Raw genomic sequence first — 15,688 nt, forward strand, 5'->3', positions numbered from 1 at the left:
TCACATTTTAAATGACTCAGGGATGGGTAGGAATGCATTGTATCCACTGTAGAAGCCCAATCCTGTCTATATAAAAGACATTTTGCTTTTTCGGGATTTTCAAGTAAATCGTCAGCCGTCAATTCTAGGCCCAAAAGAATGGAAGAACAAGCTTTGCGGAGTGTTATAAAGATAGGGTCCCGGGCATTCACTATGATCATCTTCCAGTCAGTGTACAGGCAGGACTCAATTTCCTAAGAAATAATTTTATAATAAAGAACCAGGAGCCTCCACTGAGCTCTGAATTTCAGAAAGAGGAGCCCATGGTCATAGCAAATTATCTCGATGGGAAGACAGTTTGGACGACAATTGCAAGCAATTACTAGCTGGTAGAATGCATGGCATAAAAGTGAGACAGACACAAGTGATAACAGTTCAAGGGTGTTTAATAAACTTCAACAAGGGTATGATAAAGGCCTAATCTAAACCTAAATCTAACATGGGAGCAAGCTACGACCATCAAATAATAAGAATACTGTCCAAGTGGAGTCTAGTCAAATAAAAGGGCCTATACTAAGAAACCTATTGCCAATACTTACCGCTATGTTACAACATAGTGTGGGATAATGTTCACTAGAAAAGAAAGAAGTGTTCACAAAATGATAAGTCAGGATGTTATGGCTGGGGTCTCCCTTCCCCACGTTTTTAGCACGGGACAAAGTGGGACTCTCGAGCACAGCACACTGCTGGGCTTCTCCGGCACGAGCTTACAGTTCCTTTTCTCAGTATCAGGGCCTTCTGTGCCCAAGTCTCTTTCTTATGCAAAGTCTTTTGCTTCAGAGGGCCTGATATGCCAAAACAACAAAACCCAAGCTCCTTCTGTTAACCTTTACGTCGGGTGATTACCCTTCACGCTTGGATCCCCTTCAGCCGGGCTCCGATCCTTCTCTCCGTCGTCAGCCTCCTTTAGTCGTGTTCATTCAAACCACTCACTGTGGAGATCCCTCAGTCGGGTTCATACTTGCCATCCCAACATTCACAGGTGTATTCATGCTCACCCTAATTCGCATGCATCCCTCAGCCGGGTTCACATTTGCCAAAATAACAGTTCAGTTTCAACACAAAGTCTTTCTAGACCCCTTCGGTTCTTCCCTTTACCTAAGCTCGGGTTTCAGACCCCAGTCTGGCTTCCTCTAAAGCCCCCATCAGGCTTCGCACAGTAGTAATATTAAACAATCCCCTTCGGTTAAGTAAGGTTGTTAAGGATTTCAAACAGGCGACACACACTTTGGTCTCGGCCTAGTATGTAGTACACAACTGAGATACTTTTCTCCTTATTTGATGCAGATTCAATTTGAGATGGTACACAACTCGTATCACCCCCCCCCTTTTCAAATACCCCGGGTCACAATGGACCATGAACCAGGCAGGTTGGTAAAATGTAATATTTATTTATTTACTTTAAAATTCAAAAGAGGTGATAATTACAATGAGAACGTAAGCAATGCACTTGGTTTAACCTTCTAGTGGAACATATACAAAACACCAGGGAATAGAAGCACTTTTTGATTTAGGAAAGATAGCACCCAAGTTAGGATTTCCCCCTGCAATGTTCCCTCAACCGACGAATAATCAATTCTGAATGGATAGAAAGACACAGCAGGTAATCAGGAATACGAGGCAGAAAACGGAATCAAAATCCGATCTTCCCTCACCGAATAAGAGTGGAAAACGGATTTTAAACCCCTTGCAATGCTATGAAATGACACTCAGAAATGGACAAATAATTAATTAATGTGCGGTTAAAACTTTAAGGTAAATACAATTTCTCACTAAACCAACAATGCATAGACACTAACAACCACCAGCAATGGATTACCAAGAGCCTACAATTGAAAACTGAGTGGAAAGTTTAAAACGGATTGCAGCAAAATGACACGTGTAACAGTTGCATTCCCTTTCAATTTCTGTGTAAATTTACTCAAACGGTTTCTTAAAAAAACGGGTCAAATATTGCAAATCATGATGCGGTTTCTGGTCTGGGAGATAGAGGTACATCTCAGGAATATTACAGAAGTGAAAGAATGGGGGTAGCTGTTGAATTGAGAGAGATTTGGAAGGTAGAGTGAGGTTCGTTTTTAGAAAAACATAGCAGTGAAAAAGGGAAAATGGGTTTTAAAAGTGAAAGTCACATTTTACTTAAACTAGATTTAATGGCTAAGAAAAGAGGAACGCCACCCATGAATATAAAAGTTACGCTGCAATTGTAACCCTTCACGCAGTGTACCCCTTTTCTCTAGGGAAAATTAATTTATTTAAACACAATATCACTAATGACTTATGATCTATGCGAGATAGAAATGAAGAGAAAAGTGGCAGTAATGCTTGGAGATCAAGGGCAAGAACACAGATAATTCTGACAGTTTTAACAAGTTACCAGGATAAGGATAGGATGGCTTAGAGAGTGGCATAAGGACAAATGCAAGACAAAGTAGTGTATGGATTTCTATGGGGTAGGGATTATACTTACAGTCCACTTATAGTTTTGGGATTTTTGGACCATCAATGGTTCTTGTCACTAAACGTCAGCACGCCTGGCCAAGGACAGCTGGGCAAAAGACAGCTGGGCAGTGTCGGATCACTGGATGGTAATTCTGGTCGCTGGATGGCACAGGTACCTCTGGATGCAGTTAGTGGGCAGCAAGCCAGGCCAGTTCAGGATGCTTCCCAAAAGAATACCGAGCTTTCCCCTTTGGTTATTTGGGATTTTAGTGGGATTTCAGAATTGAGGCCTTGCTGGGAATAGAATCAGCAATGCTTGGGTTTTTCAATGAGCCCTGGAGTAGGGTCAGCAATGCTTTGGCCTTGTAGTTGGAAACTGGACTCAGCAGGATGAATGGAACAGGAACGCGGCGCAGGAAAATCAGGAAGAGTGTCTTGTTTAGAGTCTTGTCAGGGACGCTTATTTATAATGTATAGTAACATCATCAAAATATATGGCTGGGCAGGCTTAGCTAAGCACACCTCTAACCCACGGGCTTGGTCAGGGGTGCTAGTCTCTGCCTCGCTCTCAACTGGTTGGATTTCAAAGCAGGAGGGCAGATTTATGAAGTGAGTTTACAATGTTCAAAAACCTCCCATAGTTATTTTAGCCAAAATCCGATTTTGCCACAAATGGTACATTTATACAGTGGAAATCTCTTAGCAAATTATATACACAGATTACATATTTAGTGTAGAGCATAGCTCTCAAACTCTGCAATCCGTGAGACATTGTTCGCCCTTCTAATACTTTTTGGTAATTTTGAGTATGAACATTTCAGCCTAAAATTCCATAACTTTATGCACATGTGTGGATTAACATAAGGGACGTATGTATAAAAATTTGCATTGGCATCATGGATACTTTCCTTGTAATCCCTGATTCTTTGCAGTTTCTATTCGCAAGGGGTCAGTGAATTCTACAATGTCTTAAATGAAAGCCCATGAAATCACTTTTAAACTGCAAAATGTTTACATATTTACAAAGTTTTGCTGCAGAGATAAAAGTCTTTACATTTTTATTCATAAATAGTCTTTGGAAGCAAATTACAGTCCTTTGTCTGTCACTGGACAATTGTTTTCTTTTTTCAGCTGACACCAACTGTAATTTCCTCCAGAGCAAGGTGGAGTTTCCCCGCTTGATTGAAGGTTTATTGCCCCATCCCCACTTCACACTTCCTTGTCCTGGAAATTCCATTGTCAGTGGGTTCAGCCTAGACTAGATTCTGTCCAACCTGATAATTATCACTGGGGTGTTAGTATCTGTTGAGAGAGGCCCTCCTTTTGGTAGCATCCCCCCCAAGCAGAAACCTATTTTTCTTTTGGAACTTGCAAAATCCAGCTAATATGGTTTAACACTTTTACTTTCTTATATTTGGTCCTGAATTAAACAAGCCAGTTAAATAAAATAACCCATGTGTGTATTTTCCCCAGCAACAAACACCTTCACATTGCTAGATAATGGCATGCTTTCATTCAACAGTTTACTTTTTAAAACAGGCCTTTTTCTCCTTGAGTTTGCAAAGCCCATTTTACATGTTTGGTGAAATCTGGCATTTCTTTTTAAATTCGGTTTTGCATCTCTCTCTGGATTCCCACACTGTTTTGCAGCTATGGTTATTTCTTGTATGCAGGTCTTTTGTTTGAAGCACAGCTGCCTTGAAATTGACATGACTCAGATAGCTGGAGTTTCTTTTAAACTATTGATCTTTGATACTTTGTAAAGAAAATGAACGTGTTTTCCCGTGCGGGAAAGGTGAAGCTCCTTGTGGATTTTTCTCAAAGTTGGTTTGACAGGTCCTGTCATTCGGAAATCATGCCTGGTTTTGCTGAAGCACAATAGGGTATACTGGGCATGGCAGGGCCTTATTAATCACAGTGGTTTAAGGAAGAACAGATGGAAATAGCGTCAGCAGCATTATTTTAAAGGTGAAAAGTTTCCTTTTTAATGGGAATTTTACCCTTTCAGCAAAGCAATGCTGCTTTTTCCCTTTATTCCATTTGTATACGTCAGAACACACTGGCATGCTCCCTCAGTGTGCCCCTTTTTCCATCCTGCCCAATGTATGCTTGGCAAGACGGTGCAGCCATCTTTTTGTTGCTGCAAAACACAGTTTTAAGGCCATGGTGCTCACAGGAGCCAGCGCAACCATTTTGCTGTTTCTGCGCAAATGCAGCTTGGTTTTGGCGAAATTCTTTTCAGTGGGTCAATGTAGCCCACAGATTCCCCCGCCCCCGACTCTTCTGAGATCCTTGTCGAGGGAGAGTACGGCAAGGTGGGCTTCATCAGTCAGAAGTCCTTCTTCCATCAGAGAGTGCAACGCCCCGATCCTCTTGCTGTCTCACGTTGGAGCATGAAACGACACCCCCAGCTTTCTCTTGGAACTTCCTTTATGGTGTTGAGCGACACTCCCAGATTTCATTGATTTCTCCCCTCCAGGTCACCGGGGAGGTCCTCCTTGGTCTTTGAATAGGTGCAACCAGTATGAATCTATTAAATAAATCAGAACTGGTTACTTCATTTTTCCCACTAACTGCCTTCTAATAGGGTTGACAGCAGTAGGACACGCATGCATTCAATAATGACAATGGATAGTGAAGAAAAATACTCTCTATTACATAAATATATTTATAAATCCGTTGTTCCCTTCTGATTCTTCTTTTTCTTATTCTCATGCATCAGATGTCTCCTCTATTTGATACTCTCTCGGCTCCTCAATTGGCTACAAAGTGTGCCTAGGCTGACAACTCTTAGCTGATTAATATGGACCCATTTCTCTTCTGTCAATTCGCCTTTGGGGATGCAGATTCTGTAGGCGTCAGGTGACATTTTATCTACAATTTCAAAAGGACCTCACCAGCTGGGTAAAAATGTAAGCTCTTTATTCTGGTTCCTTTGGAAATTGTACAAGTAGACCCTGTCTCCTACTTGGTATTCCTTTTTGGTTGTTTTTTAGATCATATTGAGTCTTCATACCCTCTGGAGATCTTTCTAGATTCCACTGAGCATACGAAAAAGCATGTTGAAGGTGTTTTCTTAGATTCTCAACATACTCATGTGTTGTGGAGGCATTTATCAGTGTCTGCTCTTGTGTTCTATAGAGAAAATGCTGAGGTAGCACCATCCTTCATCCAGTCATCAGCTCAAATGGAGACATCTTGGTTGCAGAAGAAGGTGTAGATCTGATGGCCATCAGGCCAAGCGGTAATCGGATGTCCCAACTTGGCCCAGAGTCTGTAACAAACTTTTTTAGAATGCTCACAATGGTTTTATTGTACCTCTCAACTCCACCACTAGAGGGCTCGGGTTTGCAATGTGAAGTTTCCTTTTTACCCCAATTATCTCCCACATCTTTGTCATCACTTCGCTGGTGAAGTGACTACCTCGGTCTGACTCAATCCTTTGGGGTAGGCCAAAACACGAGAAGATGTGATTGATCCTCAGGGCAGCTGCTGTTTCTGCCTTGCAATTTGGGGCTGGTAGACATTCTACCCATTTGGTTAACAAGCATGTTACGGTTAACATGTACTTGTTCCCCCTAGAGGAGCGAATCACGGGCCCGATGAAATCTACTTGTAAATCTGACCAAGGCAGAGTCATCCCTCTCTTCTAGAGGGCAGCTCGGTGTGTGAGTGATGTTGGCTGAAATTGTGCACACACAAGACAACCCTTCAAGTTTTGGTGGAGGTCCTGCCCCATGTATGGCCAGTACACAACCTCTCGCAAGATTTCTAATGTAGTGTGAAACCCCGGATGACCGGCTGTGGCTGTATCATGGGTGTGACATCAGTCTTCGGAATGCGGCAGGGACCACCCACTGGTCACAGCCAGATATGGATCTCCTTACCCTTACCAACAAACCATCTTGGATTCGGAACATTTTTGGACATTTCATCAACACACTGAGATCCTCTTTCCCAATGTAATCGGTATCCGTCAGGGGAAAGTTCTCAGGTCAATGTGTTGATAAAATTTACCAATATTCAGATCCCCTTTTTGTACTGTGATTAAATCAGCATCTGGGGTCTCCTTACTCCACTGGGCAGTTGAGAGTTAATTGTGAGCATTTGTCTGGGACCTAGTGATAGCAGTGACCTGGATTTCCCCCAACAAGGTCTAGATCTCGAGGAGATCCCCCCTGGATGGCTCTGGTTTTGGCCAGCTGATCAGATAGGTCATTTCCAGTTTTGTCTGGTCCCTCTATTCTGGAATGACCCATGATCTTCTTCCAATAGATGGTCATCCCACTAGAGGTGACCAGATCATCAATATTTTGTATTAGCTTGCCATATTTAAGCGGTTTATTGTTAGCACATAGCATGCCTCTGGTTTTCCAAATAACCATGTGCTCCACAAACCCGTTCCGGACATAATCTGAGTCAGTGATTATGACCAGTTTGTGGAGTTGGTGTTGGATGGCAGTGAGGATGGCTTGATGAACTGCCATCAATTTGACCACCTGACTACTAGGGGGTCCGATTTTGTACCCAGCAGAGGGTTCCGGGGCATCATTCACCCAGGCATTCCTAATGCCGGCCACCAGTTCCTTTTCCCCGTTATTGTAAACATGGTAGGAGCACCCATCCACATAAACTGTGGGCATTCCCTCACACTTGTCTTCTTCATAGACTCTGTGCAGGGAATTCAGGTATGCCTCTATGTTGTCCTGGGTTTTAAGACTTTCGTCCTCGAGACAGTTTTCTCTGGCACAATCATGCAAGTCAGCCAGACCTGGCGCGAGGGGACTCTTCTTGTTTTGGCCATATATGACCTCCACAGGAAAGCCTCGCATTGACAGAATCCAGGAAGTAATTCTGGAATTACTCACATTTCCAGCCTGGATTCTGTCACTTTGGAGGTATTGCAAAGGCTGGTGGGGAGTCTCCACTATTATGTGTTCCCCCTGGATAAACGGGTGGTAATTTTTCAATGCCCACACCATTGCCAGAAGTGCCTTTTCACAATCGTTGAATTCTTCCTCCACAGAGGATAACGTCTTGCTTGCATAAGAGATGACATTATTGACCTTGTCATGCTTTTGATATAATTCTGCTGTCAAGCATGTATTCCAGAACCCTGTCTCCAAGAAGAACTCCTTGTTTTTGACAGGGTAAGCTAGACAAGGTGCTTGGAGAGGCTTCTTTTGAGTTGCTTTACAGCCTTGGCTTATTCTGGACACCACTCCCACTTGACCCCCCCTTCAACAGATGAATCTGGGGTCTTTTGATCTCTGTGTTATACTCAATGATTTTCCGACTGTAATTAGTCAGTCCAAGGAGGGTTCTTAGCTCACGCAGAGTTGTGGGGTCTTTTAGTTTTAGGAGTACTTCCACTTTCCTTTGCTGGGGACAGAGACCCTCTGGAGTTATCTCATGCCCCAAGAAGTTGACACAGGTTCTGCACCACTGCGCCTTTTGGAAGGATAGTTTTGCTCCGGCAACCCTCAACTGTGTCAGAACATAGCAGATTTCTGCTATGTGTTCCTCCACAGTTGAGCTTTATATCAGGACATCATTCACATAGGCCAGGTTACCCCTTTCACCCAAGTCGGGCATGACCTTATGTAGAAAGATGTTGAATTTGTTGCTGGAGTTGATGTATCCAAAGGGAGTCCGGGTCCACATGTACTGCTGCCCCCAAAGGTAAAGGCCAGCTTGTATTGGTCCTCCCTACTGACAGGCACGGTCCAGTACCCATTGGTCAGGTCAATGGCAGTGTATACCTTTGACCCCTGGATCTGGGCCGGTCTCTGGTCAATGTAGGGGAGAGGCCATCGGGACATGTAGACCTGTTTATTCAGCTCCCTCAGGTCAGCACAGAGTCTCCAGTGAGTGTTCGGTTCTAAAATCCCAGCAGAGGATTATGAAAGGTGCTTTGGACTGGACGAATTACCCCACGGGACTCAAGGTTTTTGATGATTTCCGTGAGGGACTCCATAGATGCGAGAGACAAGCGGTATTGCTTCACAAACACTGGAGTTCCTGTCCAAAGTGAAGGACATCAAAAAACAGATCAGGAATACACTGGCAAAGGAAATTATGTCGTTGAGAGAGATTGCCAGACTGGTGAGGTGATTGGCTTCATCATTTTAAGCTATATTCCTGGGACCACTCCACTACAGGGCCTTGCAGAGGATGAAAATTCAGCATCTCAGATAGGGCGTATCGTATGAACAAAAAGTTGCAATATCAAAGGCAGCGAGGGGGAACTGGAGTGGTGGCTACAACATATGAATGCCTGGAATGGGAGAGCAATATTTGGCTCATCACCGGACCTGATAATAGAGTCTGATGCCAGCAGATGGGGTTGTGGAGCCGGATGTAGAGACCTATCAACAGGTGGCAGATGGTCAGAGCAGGAATTGGGTCTGCACATCAACTGCCTAGAATTGTTAGCGGGGTTGTTCGTAGTGAGATGCTGGACCTAGGAGAGAGCACAACGATGCGCTGTCCTCAAAATGGACAACGTGTCTGCAGGCAGATTTGTAAACAGACTAGGCAGCACGGGATCCAGGATGCTGGTAAATTTGGCAAACATTTTTTGGCACCTTTGCCTTCAGAGGAAGGCGTCGGTGACAGCGGAATATCTGCCAGGTCAACAGAATGTGGTAGCCGATTGGAACTCCAGATTCCTCAGGCATGTCAGCGATTGGAAGCTGGACGAGAGAGTGTTTCAGGAACTGGTGGCACAATGGGGACTGTGTCGGACCAACCTCTTTGCTTCGAGGCTGAACACCCAGTAACCTTGGTTCTTCAGTTCGAGACCAGATCCAAAGGCGGAAGCGACTGACGCCTTTCTCCAATCATCGGGTTCGGACACAGAATACGCATTCCCACCATTTTCCATGATAGCTAGGCCGTTGACGCAGGTGAGGAGGTAGAAGGACTCTCTGATTCTGATCACTCCAGATAGGAAGGGGCCGTCTTGGTTCCCCAATCTTTTAGAGGTAACGCATGACAACCCGATAGCTCTGCCAAAGAACAAATTCATCGTGCGGGACCCCACTGGGGGCAGGCATCTGCTGGTGCAAACAGGCAGTCTCAAACTGATTGCATGGGCAATTTCAGGGGAGCCTGGGCTAGACCAGGACTATCGGGAGAGGCTGAGCACATTATCGAAGAATCCTGGGCCCCAGGGACTCGGAAGACATATAAATCAGCATGGGTGAAATTGCATAGTTTGTGTATGGACAGGAGCGTGCATTCCCCTAGAACAGATGTAGTGCATGTAGCCAATTTCTTTGCTCAAATGGCAGTTCAGGGGAAGGCTTATAAGGCCATTAACGCAGCATGCTCAGCAATCTCGTCGGGCCACCCGCATGTCGAGGGACTAGCGATAGGAGAACATCCTTTAACATGCAGATGTTTGAGAGGAATACAATTGCTTAGACCACCCAGGGCGAGATATTCCCAAGTGTGGGATGTCGACAGAGTATTGAAGTTATTCATAGCATGGTCTGATAACACAGAAATTGACAATGCTGTTATGTCTCTTGGAACAGGGTTTCTGATGTGAGAGCGTTGGAGGTTACCAGGAAATCGGTATCTTCAACGGGAGCAACATTCTACATCACAAAAAGGACAAATACGGATTTGAGATCAGTGTCTTACGACTCATTTCTGAACCAGCCTAAACTATATCCAGTTTGGTGCTTAAGGGCATACAAGAACATGACAAAAGATCTGGGTCCTGTTGGGGTGTCGCAATTGCTCATAGCATTACCCAGACCATACGGGGCAGTAACTCCGGCGACACTGGTAAGCTGGTTGAGATGGGTGATGCAGCAAGCAGGTATCGAGGTGGAAAGTTATGGTGCCCATTCAGTGAGGGGCGCAATGGCCTCAAAGGCATATAATGTAGGGGCTTGTTTAGAGGACATCATGAAAGCAACAGATTGGTCAAATGAGTCAATGTTTAAGCCCTTTTATTTTAAACCAATTGAGAGAAAGGCAACGTTGGTGGTAGGTAAGCTTTGAAAAATCATAATCTGATCCTCCAGGTCTTGTTATAGAATTCAGATTTTGAGTGCTCTGAGTTATGTTTTTTTGATGTAGGTTCCAACGCAGACAGCAAGCCATCAGGGACCTGAGAGATTGATGGACTTAAATCACAGTATGCGTTTACCGTTTGGGGTGCAAACGTGATAAGGATCAGCGAAAGAAAGAGGAAGATACAAGGTGGTGTCAGTGTTTATGGGGCTATGTATGTGTTGATTGGTCTAGAGCCAAGGTCTCCAACCAGTAGATTGTGAGCTACTGGTAGCTTGCCTGAGGCTTCCCAATGGCTCTTTGCACCATCCAACAAAAGGCAAATGATGAACCATTTCCATCCAGAGTGGGAAAGCATTTTCCTTCTTCCAAAGAAAATGTTCATCTTTAATCCACAGTGCCAAAGTTAGAGTGGGGGAATCGAGGGGGGAGAAACGTTGATAGACATTTTGCAGTGATACACACACATTATGAACATATTTCCCAAAGGAAGCTGTCTGCGAACCTAAAAAAACTGTAAACTAAACACTGCAATGTAAATGCTGCTACAGGGGCATCCTTCAAAGTTGCTCATTATTTGATGTAAAACAAATGCACTTGCAATTGTGAATGGTGCAATGACTTCCATGGCTGAGTATGTTGTAAGACATTTTAAGAACTGTTCTGAATGTATGTCTGCCATGTCAGGTGTGCAATTAGATGAAAACCCTATGGCAAGGAGAGTATCTGCACGATCAACCAATGTGATTGCCTATCTCTAAGAATCTGCCTTTTTCAGACATGAACTTCCTGAAATCAAAGCTTTGATCCCGCCTGACAGCATCTGGTGCTGTTGCTGTTTCAAGCTAGACACCAGATTACTGAACACGGGTGGATAGCATGCAGTGGCTGCTTCACATTGAATGTTCCGATTGGTTTCCTACATTTTGATACGTGCAACAATTTTTGGGAAACAGCTACTAATAAAAGATAACGAAATAAAGATGTTTTTGAAGCTAATAAAATATTGGTACAAATTCTCATACTCCATGGCCATCACCACCCCAATAGCTCTCACCAGTAGCTCCCATCTATTGGCCATTAACTAAAAGTAGCTTTTGCCAACGTAAAGGTTGGAGACCTCTGGTCTAGAGGACGACATGTTAAGGAAAGACCAATAATATTCTGAACTACCAAAGACTCTAACTAAATGGGGCTTGTAGTTTGTTCTTTGTAACTGTTTATATTATTGGTGTTCTGATGGCTGATCGAGAAGTAAAGTGAAGAGTTATGCATACTCCTTTGCCCCTGTGTCTCTAATAGAATTATGACTTTCTATAACGTTAGTGTTGAAAATCTGAATTCTGCAGCAAGTGAAAACACTCATTTAACTACATAACTCACAATTCCTAACTCTTGTCATACCATGAAAACTTGAATGGCATTAGACCAACAGCAAGTGAACAGGTTAGTAGGTCTTCAAAGTAAAGCCGTGGAATGAAAAAGAGGGTGATTATCTGCAGGTTAAGATTAAAATAAAAAAAAGGTTTAGGCATTTTCCTACAAATTGTGAGCACTTCAGTGTTTTAAATTCATTTTTGGATTTCATAGTATTGCTATGACCCAACAAATTAATTGGTAATATGGAGTGGTGACAGCGCTCAAACCATAGGGATGAAAGATTATAAAATCTGTTGATGACAACAGATGCAAAAGAGTGCTAATATCTGAGCATGAGATCAGTCACTGGCATATTTCCAATACCTATAAACAAGCCAAACCTGTTGGCTTTCGCAATGCTGGATTCTACTAGGACTCCAGGGCAAAGAGCAACTTAAAGGGAGCAGGGGTTGTGTGGGTGTCTCCGCTCCCCTTAGTCAGGGTAATAGGGGTTGGGGGTTTCAGGAGTGACCCCTGTTTCGATTAGATGGAGAGCTGGGGACAACAACGTTTTAGAAAAAATAAATGAGGAAAAAAGGACCCTGCAGGACCAGTGCTGACCCACGTAAGGGCTAGAGTCAGGGGCACACTTCTGTGTTTGTGCCGCCGAGAAGGTAAGTACTTTGGGTGGGGGTTGGGTTAGGGGGATGTGGGGCACAGGGTGTGATCACTGTGTTGTGCCGTAATGAAAGTTGACATTTTCGTGGTTGACATTACAGGCGGCACAGTGATCACAAAGATCTGCATTACGCACCAGATGCTTACTGGCCTCAAAAGCCTGCCAGCAGGCTTAAAGGTTTACGTTATTGCATGATACGAGATAGCTCAAGATCTCACAAAGGTGAGGTATGGAAGGTGGCATTAGTATGACAGTATGGCCATACGTATTAGCTTGGCCTTAGGTGGGTAAACAACTTAAAATCTCTAGGCTGTCTTCTCCTGCCCCCAGTGTCAATGTTTCTCTCATCTGTACTCTTATACCAATAGGTTTCCGTTTACAGGTTAAAAATGGGGACAACTGAGGGTAATCCCATTTACAGGAATACTTTTTCCACTAGTATTCTTGTTACATTACACAAAAGTATTTTTTGGTGCCGTTAGGAGTGGCTGAAGTTCAGTCATCATATTAAGATTAAGGCTCCATGTTTTCTTTACTGTTTTATTAAAAAGCGGCGATGGGCTGACATTCTGCTCGGATTCCTTTGAACTTGGAGAATGTAGAAGTTGCATTAAAAAGAAAATGTAGTATCAGCGTTCTTCAAATTGCTGATAACATAGGGTCAGCAGCAATCATTGCAGCAGCCATTTGTTATTGTAAAACTGGAGCAGACAATGATGTACAATAAGCCAGTTCCACGTGTTTCCTTTATGGATGCGGAAGTGTTTCAATAAATGCATAAAAATACTGGTTGCAGATTCGCTTTTTATAGGACAAAGAAACGGATACTGACCGAAAAATAAATACCATAAAGTAGGTAGCCGTAACTAAAATTAAAGGGCAGAAAAATGTATAAATGAAAGGTATTGTTGCAGTTTGCACCATTGTAGATGTGATTTGTACTGATGCTCCTGGTTAGGTTGGGGAGTAAGTCAGCGCAGGGAGGCGGTTCCTTATTTTCTAAAGTGGCGATGGCTTCACTCACAGGAAGTTTGAGACTGTTGGGGGTCTCTGGGTGCCCCCACTGCGTGCCCGCGAGCCCCTCCACCCACAGACTCCACACGGACACGTCTGTGCGGTTCGGGCTCCCCGGTCGCTCTGACGCGGCCGGGAACGCCCCGTTTATTTAAGGCGCACGCGGCGACGTGCAACGTCCCGCCGCCGCGTGCGTATCCCCTCACGGGGCAACGCCACACTCCTCCTTTTTCCGGGAGGAACAACAACAAACAGACACGTCAAACCATAGCACTGCACACAAGGTCACTTGCGAACTTCAAAGCCCATGCCCCCTTTTATTATCAGCCTCCCAGGTCCCCTTCACTACGGAACACAGTCAATTGGCCCCAGCACGTAGTCTCCGAGGTAGGCAGGTCTCCCTCGCCCAGCCCTCTGGGGGTACCTCCCACCTACCTCAGCCGCCGGACTCCCTGCTGCTCCAGTGCCTCGTTCTGGTGACCCCACGAGTTCCCCCCGGGGGGTATCTTCATCCGGGAGGACAGTCTCATCCGGGTCAGGCGGGAGTACAGTTCGAGAGTCCCCCAGTTTCTTGAAAAAACTCACATTTCGAGTGACGGCCGACTTCCCGTCCGAGGCCGTTACCATTGATCCTTTCACTGCCACTACGTCCAGCGGCTCGGGTTCATATGGGAGCGAGAGTTTTCCATGGGGATGCCGATTCCTGATCAGCACTTCGTCGCCCGGTTCCAGCCGCTGCGGACGAAGACCCCGCCGTGTGTTTTCTTGAAGTGTCCTCGCCTGTCGCTCCGCTTCCACCCGTTGGTCATCTATTACACCGGGTATCTTTTCCTGTACCTCCGGGAGGAGACCTCGGGGGCACCTTCGAAATAGGGCTTCAGCCGGGGCTACCCCAGTCGAGGCGTGTGGGGTGGTACGGTATACTCTTAGAAACTGGTATAGCGCCCGCTGGAGAGGCTGGCCCTGTCCCTGGGCTATCCGGAACGTTTTGTTTAATGTCCTCATCAGCCTCTCGGCATCCCCGTTGGCGCGGGGCCACAGCGGGGACACCTTCCGGTGGGCCACTCCGCAGCTCTCGAGAAACTCCGAGAACCTCGCGCTCTGGAATGGGGATCCATTGTCCGAGCACAGGGTCACGGGAAACCCATGGGTGGCAAAGATCTTTTCCACGGCGCCGACCACGTGCTCAAACGCCACCGACTCGACGAACTCCACCTCCGGGTATCGCGAGTACTCATCGACGATGGCTAGGAAGTGAGTACCTACGGCCGTGGATCCGAAGTCCGCATGTACTACCTCCCACGGGCGGGTCCCCCGTGGCATTACTTCAATTTCCGGCTCCCGCTGTACTGGGGAGGCCGCCTGGCACCATACACAGGCCGCTACAAAGTCGTCCACTTTTCTTTCCAACTCGGGGAACCACACCTTCAGCCTCAGTCTCGCCTTCGTTTTGGCGGCCCCTTGGTGTCCCTGGTGTGCCAGGTTGATGACTTCGTGGACCTTGGAGCCCGGCACCACCAGGCGATCGCCCCGCAGCAGCAGGCCCGATTCTGTGAAGGACAGCTCATCCCTCACCTTCCAGAGTTGCTCGAGGGTCACTTTGGCCTCTTGAGTGCGCCCTGCCACCAACTCCAGCACGGCCTTCCAGGACCCCGACTGCATTGATCTCCTCAGGATGCGGAAGCATTCATCGTTGGCCGCAGCACTCTCCAGCTCAGGTAGCAGCATTGCATTGGGGGTGGCGCTCTCGACCACCATGCTGACGTGATCATCAGCCTCCTCCGCACACGACTCTTGTGCGGGTCCGCCCCTGCCCACCGGATGCCTGGACAGGTAGTCAGCCGCATTGTTGGCCCCCGGCCGGTAGATCAGGGTGACGCCATATTCCAGGAGGGCCAGCAACCATCGCTCGATCCTGGCGGGTGGTTTGGAAGAGGATCCGGCCATAATCGGAATCAGTGGTTTATGGTCTGTTACCACTGTCACGGGTCTCCCCAGCACGTAGAGCCGAAAATGCCGACAGCCCCACAGAACCGCCAGTGCCTCCCGTTCAATCTGTGAGTACCTCTGTTCGGTCTCGGAGAGGGCCTTGCTCGCGTATGCCATGGGCCTCATTCCCCCATCTTT

Source organism: Ambystoma mexicanum, chromosome 4p, assembly GCF_040938575.1.
Source record: "Ambystoma mexicanum isolate Mex_15411 chromosome 4p, UKY_AmexF1_1, whole genome shotgun sequence".
NCBI classification, from domain to species: domain Eukaryota; kingdom Metazoa; phylum Chordata; class Amphibia; order Caudata; family Ambystomatidae; genus Ambystoma; species Ambystoma mexicanum.